The sequence below is a fragment of the Gossypium arboreum genome, chromosome 3 (assembly GCF_025698485.1).
Source record: "Gossypium arboreum isolate Shixiya-1 chromosome 3, ASM2569848v2, whole genome shotgun sequence".
NCBI classification, from domain to species: domain Eukaryota; kingdom Viridiplantae; phylum Streptophyta; class Magnoliopsida; order Malvales; family Malvaceae; genus Gossypium; species Gossypium arboreum.
The window spans coordinates 106,578,074-106,585,401 of record NC_069072.1 but is presented as its reverse complement, the minus strand read 5'-3'; the positions used below and the strand labels follow the sequence as shown (position 1 = coordinate 106,585,401).

Below are 7,328 nucleotides of genomic sequence, written 5' to 3'. Positions count from 1 at the left end.
ATGGGTTTGTTGAAATTATGTGTATTTTGTGATTTTATGAAATAGGGACTAAAGTGTTAAAATGTGAAAATGTGAGGGCTAAATGTGTATATATGGATTGAATTGAATGATTTTTTGAATAAAAGGGTTAATTTTGAATACATATAGATCAAGAAAAAATGAATTCAGATTTAGATTGAGGAAATCAAAAATTATCAAGTAAACGATTTGAATTGTCAATCATGAGTACGTGGTAAGTTCTTACGTGATAAATGATGTTAAAATTTAAGTTTTAATGCTTTGATAATGCATAAATTCTATATATATGATGGTTTCAAAATGACGATAAATCAACTATGTTCGACACTAAGTGTGCGATTCAAATAGCTTCGGCTATAAATAGCACTAAGTGTGCGAATTGGAATAGCTTTGGCTATATGAGACACTAAGTGTGCGATACCGAGATAGCTCTGGTTAGTTGAGATGGCACTAAGTGTGCAAGATTGTTATATCTTCGGCTAATCATTAATGCACTAAGTGTGCGAATTCTTAAAGCATGGAAAGACTACCAAACAAATTAATGTATTTGAATGAGAGGTGAGAATGAAATGAATAAATACAAGAAAGATCAAGTATGTATAATATCTATGTGGTAGATGATACTATGTGCATGAACTTGATAAACTTGTATGAACATGTTAAGTGTGATGGAATAGAATTGAGAGATGATTTGTGAACTACTAAGTAATTATTAGATGATGTTTCATATTATATAAACTGTTGATTATTTTTGGTACGAACTTACTAAGCTTTTAAAGCTTACTGTGTGAAATGTTCTCTATTTTACAGTGTTATAAAGCTAGCTCGGATCTGGGGATCGTCAGTGACATTAATCACACTATCGGACATCTATTTTGGTATATTTTAAGAGTTGTATATATGGTATATGGCATGTATAGGTTAGTGTCATTTTGGTATGTTTTGTGTTGTGAATATTAGCCATGATTTTTGGCTTGTAGATGTTGATATGTATGGCCTCTTAAGTTGGCCTAAATGGTGTGTTTGATAAGTAAGTTATATGATATATATATATATATATTACTTATATGATGGTTTAATTGTGAAATGTTGAAATGGTAAATTTGTGGTATGAAATAGGTGATAAAATGATGAGATTATACTTTGGAACTTATGTGAGTTTTAATGATTTTGGTATATTTTGGTTGTGGAATTGAGTAATGAATTGGATGATATTTGGAAGTTATGGAATATGTATGAATTGGTTGATTTGGCTACCTATAAATGTATGCAAATGATGCAAAAATGTTGGGGGTTTGGCATGCTTGAAATAGGTGGGAAATGTGGCTTAAACCAAGCCTAATTTCACCCCACACGGTTGAGCACACGGGTGTGTGTCTCGACCGTGTGTCTTCTGTAACTTAGTTATTCAAGTCAGTCTCGAGCACGACCTAGACACATGGGCATGTCTGATGGCTGTGTGAGGCACATAGGTTTGTGTGGCCATTTTGAAGGGTACATGGGCTAGACACACGGGCGTGTGGTCGGCCGTATGACCCAAGACAGTTTCAACCACGGCCCAGGCACATGTGTGTGTTTTGTGGCCGTGTGGTTAAGTCAGCGTGTATGCCCTGTTTTGCCACGGCCTAGACACACGGGCGCGTCTAATGCCGTGTGAGACACATGGCCTGCTCACACGGGCGTGTGATCTTTATAAATTTGAAAAATGTTTAAGTTTCGAAAAATTTTGTATGAGCTCGGTTTAGTCCCGACTCCTTTCTAAAGCATGTTTAAGGTCTCGATGACCTAAGAAAGAGACTTTATCTTGATGTTTGATTATGATATGATGAAGTATGATTTTTAGATTGTGAAATCAATTCGAAATGTTCCGATTGTCTAGTAATGCCTCTTAACCCTAATCCAGCGATAGATACAGGTTAGAGGTGTTACATTTGATATTTATTTGAATATATTATATTTTTAAGACATAAAATAGGTCATGCATGATTAAATTAAATAATAAAATATAAAATTATATTTAATAATTCATTTTAAAATATTTCGTTAATAATTTGGCTTTGAATTAATTTTTTAAATTGGATAAATTTTGTTCTTTGGTCCTTTAATTTATCTATTTATTTTGGACATGTTTGATAGATTTGCCGGATTACAAAAAAGTAGTCCAAATTGAAGACCAAGTCAACCCAAATTCGGCTACACATGGCTGTCCACATAAACCACTTTTTGGTTTAATTACACAAGGTCCTTGCAATGTTAAAGAAATTAGAGATTTGCCCGAAGATTTAGATCTGACCGAGTTGCCATGGAATAGTTTTTTGAATGTTATTAAGCATGTTGATAATGAATTGAGTTTAATTAAAGTAATTGTCTTTGTTTATTTATGTTATAATTGTTGTAAATTGTGTTTAATTTTGCTAAAATTTATTCCATTCATATAGTTTGCATAGTTAGGGTAATTTACATTAGGGGTCATTGCATTTAGTTTAATATATTTTAATCATCACTTCTCAACTATATTGTGTTTTTATTTACCAAGTTGTTAGTCTAATTTTACAATTAAGAGATTTAACACAAATACAATCCCTGTAGAGACGATAACTCGATACTTACTTATTACTTGATAATGACTGTGTACACTTACACAAACCTATACGTTACAAGTTTTTGGCGCCGTTACTGGGGATTGTTAACTGTTGCCATAGTCTTTTTTTGTGAAATTATTTACTTCCAATTTGGTTTATTCCTAACATTACTAACTTATTCTCTTTAATTTTGTGAATTTCTTCTCAGGTGTTTATGAGCATAGATCGGATTATCGATTTACTCCCTGTAGACCCTAAAATTGAGCGAACTTTCAGACAAAGAAGACGTGAACAAACAGCTCAAAGACAAGTTGAGATGGACCTTGGAAATCAGAATCAAGACCAAGGTAATGAAGCTGATCATGTACGAAATCCCATCCTCATTGCCAATGATAGGGATCAATGCATCAGACAATATACTGTGCCACTTTTCAGTGAGTTAAATCTAGGAATTAGAAGGCCAGATATTGAGGCAATCCAATTTGAATTGAAACCAGTGATGTTTCAAATGCTCCAAACGGTGGGCCAATTCAGTGGTATGCCCGCGGAAGATTCACATCTCTGCCTTCAATTGTTTATGGAGGTGAGTGATTCATTCAAGATATCCGATGTGACTAAAGACGCATTGAGGTTGAAGTTGTTTCTATAATCATTACGAGATCAAGCACGAGCATGACTCAATTCATTGCCACCAAGTTCCATATCTACATGGCAAGAATTAGTAGAGAGATTTTTGGTTAAGTATTTCTCACCTAGCAAAAACACTAAGTTGAGGAACGAGATCACAACATTCCAACAATTGCATAACGAGTCTTTGTGTGATACTTGGGAGCGATTCAAGGAGTTACTTCGTAAGTGTCCTCATCATGGGATTCCTCATTGTATCTAGTTAGAGACATTCTATAATGGTCTCAATGCACATACAAGATTGATGGTAGATACTTCTGCGAATGGTGCAATTCTATCTAAGTCTTACAATGAGGCCTATGAGATCATCGAGAGGATCTCAAGTACTAACTATCAATGGCCAACCAATTGAACAGCTTCAGGAAGACGTGTAGTCGAAGTTCATGAAGTTGACGCCTTCACTTCGTTATCAGCTCAGGTATCATCTATTTCCTCTATGTTAAAACAGTTTACCGCTGATAGTGCTAATAATTTTGCAACTCAGCCACCAAGTCAGTTTGAAGTAGTTTCCTGTGTGTGTTATGGGGAAGTTCATTCTTTTGAGAATTGTCTGTCAAATCCCGAGTCAGTGTACTATGTGGGGAACCAACATCAAAATAAGAGTGGGCAAGGACCCCAGTCCAACTTCTACAATCCTTCATGGTGTAATCATGCTAATTTTTCTTAGAGCAACCAAGGAAATGGACTGAACAACAACTTATTACAGCATAGACCCAACCAATCTCAAGGGTTTAATCAGCAAGCTCCAAAACCACCTCAAGCTGAGGCATGAAATAGTTTGGAGAACTTGTTGAAAGCGTATATGACAAAAAATGACGCTTTGATCCAAAGCCAAGCAACAACAATGAAAAATTTGGAAAACCAAATGGGTCAGTTAGCTATAGAGCTTCGTAATAGACCGCAAGGAACCTTGCCGAACGATACTAAGAATCCAAAAAAATTGGGTAAAGAACATATCAAGGTAGTGGCATTGCGAAGTGGCAAAATTCTAGAACCCCGATTGACAGATTTCGAAGATAAGCCCATTGAGAAGAATCAACCAGCTGTTGAAATTCCTACCCCAAAAGAGTCAAAACCTATAAAGACAAACAAGGTAAATCCTAATTTAGTAAATTCAAATACTTTAACAACTTCTTTGAATGTAGATTTACCTATTTAGAAGAGCTATCTGATTCAATCAAAAATTCCATTACCTCCATATCTGCAAAGATTGCAGCAACACAAGCACAAACATGAGGTGCAATTCAAGAAGTTTTTGGATGTTCTGAAGCAGTTACACATCAATATTCCGTTAGGGGAGGCTTTAGAACAAATGCTGAATTATGTAAAGTTTATGAAGGATATACTATCCAAGAAGAAACGACTGAGTGAGTATGAGACTATTGCCTTGACAAAGGAGTGCAGTGCATTCGTACAGAACAAACTACCACCGAAATTGAAAGACCGAGGAAGCTTTACTATACCCTGTAACATTGGTGAATTTTACTGTGGTTAAGCTTTGTGTGATTTAGGAGCAAGTATCAACTTCATGCCTAAGTCTATTTTCAAGATGCTAGGGATAAGTGAAGTAAAACCTACAACTGTGACGCTTCAGCTAGCGGATTGATCTTTAGCATATCCCGAGGGAAAGATCGAGGATGTTTTGGTAAGAGTCGATAAATTTAATTTTCCTATTGGTTCATTTTTTTAGATTTTGGAGTAGATAAGGAAGTGTTGATCATCCTTAGGAGACCTTTCATAGCCACGAGTAGAACGTTAATTGATGTACAAAAAGGTGAACTCACCAAGCGAGTTCAACACGATCAAGTGACCTTTAACATTCTTAAAGCGCTGAAATTTCCCGACCCAACAGAAGAATGTTCAGTTAATGAAGACATAGAAACTTTGGTTTCTATGGAAAGCAATTTTGAAGAAGATCCATTGGAGAAAGCTTTAGATCTTGTGAATAGCTCGTTTTTGGTCAAATTGAAACAGTGGTTTTGGAACCACAAATCTGAGGTCAAAATATTTATTTTATTAATATTTTAATGTCTGTGGCATGATAAAATTATTGTGTGAAATTTTCATTAAGAAATTTTATCATTTGATTGGTTAAATTGATAAAAAGGACTAAATCGCGTAAAGTAAAAAGTTAGAGTTCTATAAGCAAAAAGGGTCTATTAACTATGAAATTAAATGGTTGATGGATTTATGTTGCAACTATCCCATTATATTAGTAAGTGGACAATTATGGACTAGTAATAAGTGATATTTGTGAACATTAATAAAGGTTGATTTAGTAATTAAAAAATTTAAATGATAATTCATAAAACAAAAAGGCCATTTAATTTATTACTCATCTTCTTTGTAACACCCCAAACCCAGCCTAGACGTTATGACCGAATCTGTGTTCACATCTAAATGTAACATCCCAAGCCCGGCCTAGACGTTATGGCCAAATCTGTGATGCCACATAGGAGTGGATTTCCAAAACACAAATTGATGAAAAATCCGTTCTTTATAAAAACTTCTTTAGGTTCTAAACAAATAGTTAGGAGGCCTAGTTTATTGAAAAGACTCGGGTTGTTTAAGTAAAATATTAATTATACCAGTTTATTATTAACTTTAAAACTATGTTTGTTACGGAAACTTTTAAAACGTGTTGCATAAGCATAATGTTTTCAGAAAAACATTTGTTTGTATTTTTTTGAAAACCCGAGTCCTATTACTAATAGGTAAGATAAAATAAATAAATCCCCAAATTAAAATAAAATTTAAAAGGCCTTATTACAAAATGAAAACCCAAAAATTTAAATCTTAATCATAATCTATAATAAAATACTACGTCGAGTGGCCACCCCTGAGTCCTCCGTCGCCTCGATCCATCTAAGCCTGGGGATTTCTTCTACAAATAACAGACGGGTGAGTTTACGAAAAATCAGTGTGTGAAATCCCAAAATAGCAGACAATCAGAGTAAAATCTGGGCCTAAGCCCTTTCAGTTTTAGTTAGGAGCCTTAGCCCCTTTTTAGTAACAATAGCAGTCTGGGCCTTAGCCCATTTCAGTGATAAAAGCAGCTGGGCCTTAGCCCATATCACTATAATATGCAGACAAAGAATCCTACCCAGACCGTCAGCTACACATCAAGTCCGTACCAGCCCTACACACCATGTGGGGATAAAATTGACCCATCAAGCCCTACACACTAAAACGTACCGTATTCAGTACTAAGCAATTTGCGGTAGAGTTGCCAGAAATAGGCTTATAGCCTTTCAATACATTTCCTTCAAAACTTATATCCCACCCCATGTAATGCAACATAATATAAGTGTATGCAGAAATATCATGCTAAAAAACAGTCATACATAATACAAGGGTATTCCAATCAATTTACCTCACAGGGGTATAATGGTCATTTTATCAATATGGGGTCTAATTATACTTATCAGCCCAACAGTAGGTCCATAGTCGTCTTAGGCAACCGTGCAACCTTAATAGTCAAACAGTGATATGGGCCTACAGTCTATATTGCCGGCCCAAGTGGGCCTACATGCTCGTATAGTCTAAAAAGCCCAGAAATGGCCTTAGCCATGTGGTCTACACAGCCTTGCCCAATATTTATCACACTTTCGTGCGATTCTCCAGAGTGAGGCCTATAGGCCAATTGGGCCTACACAGCCCAGTTTGGCAAAAAATGGCCTAATATCGTTTTGGTCCATGAAAGCACTCATGGCCATCTTGTCAACTACACGACCATGTTTTGTTACACAGCCCGCCACACAGGTGGCCTCACGCCCGTGTGGTGTTGACATCTTAATTTTTGGCTTTTCCGCTTTTGCTATTACACATATAAATGTAGTGTTCACACACCTGTTGCGAAACGTGCGCTCGGCCTAAGAGTTCCCCCTCCAAACCTACATTCAACCAGGATATTTCGTTAGTCACTTGACACAAGAGTTATTCACCCTTTTCGATCCTCAACTTAAAATAATGTCTAAACTTGCCTTGATTATGAGAGTGTGGTTAGCCTTGTTGAACCGATGACTAAGGCTGCTTTACCCT

The 7,328-nt window shown here is 35.9% G+C and overlaps 1 non-coding gene across 1 annotated transcript; it reads right to left on the bottom strand.

The window, feature by feature from the left end:
* Positions 1 to 3,366: 3,366 nt before the first annotated feature.
* On the bottom strand, positions 3,367 to 3,473 carry LOC128291246 (small nucleolar RNA R71). The gene has a single exon (XR_008281022.1). It is a non-coding gene; the product is annotated as a small nucleolar RNA R71 (small nucleolar RNA).
* Positions 3,474 to 7,328: the final 3,855 nt, after the last annotated feature.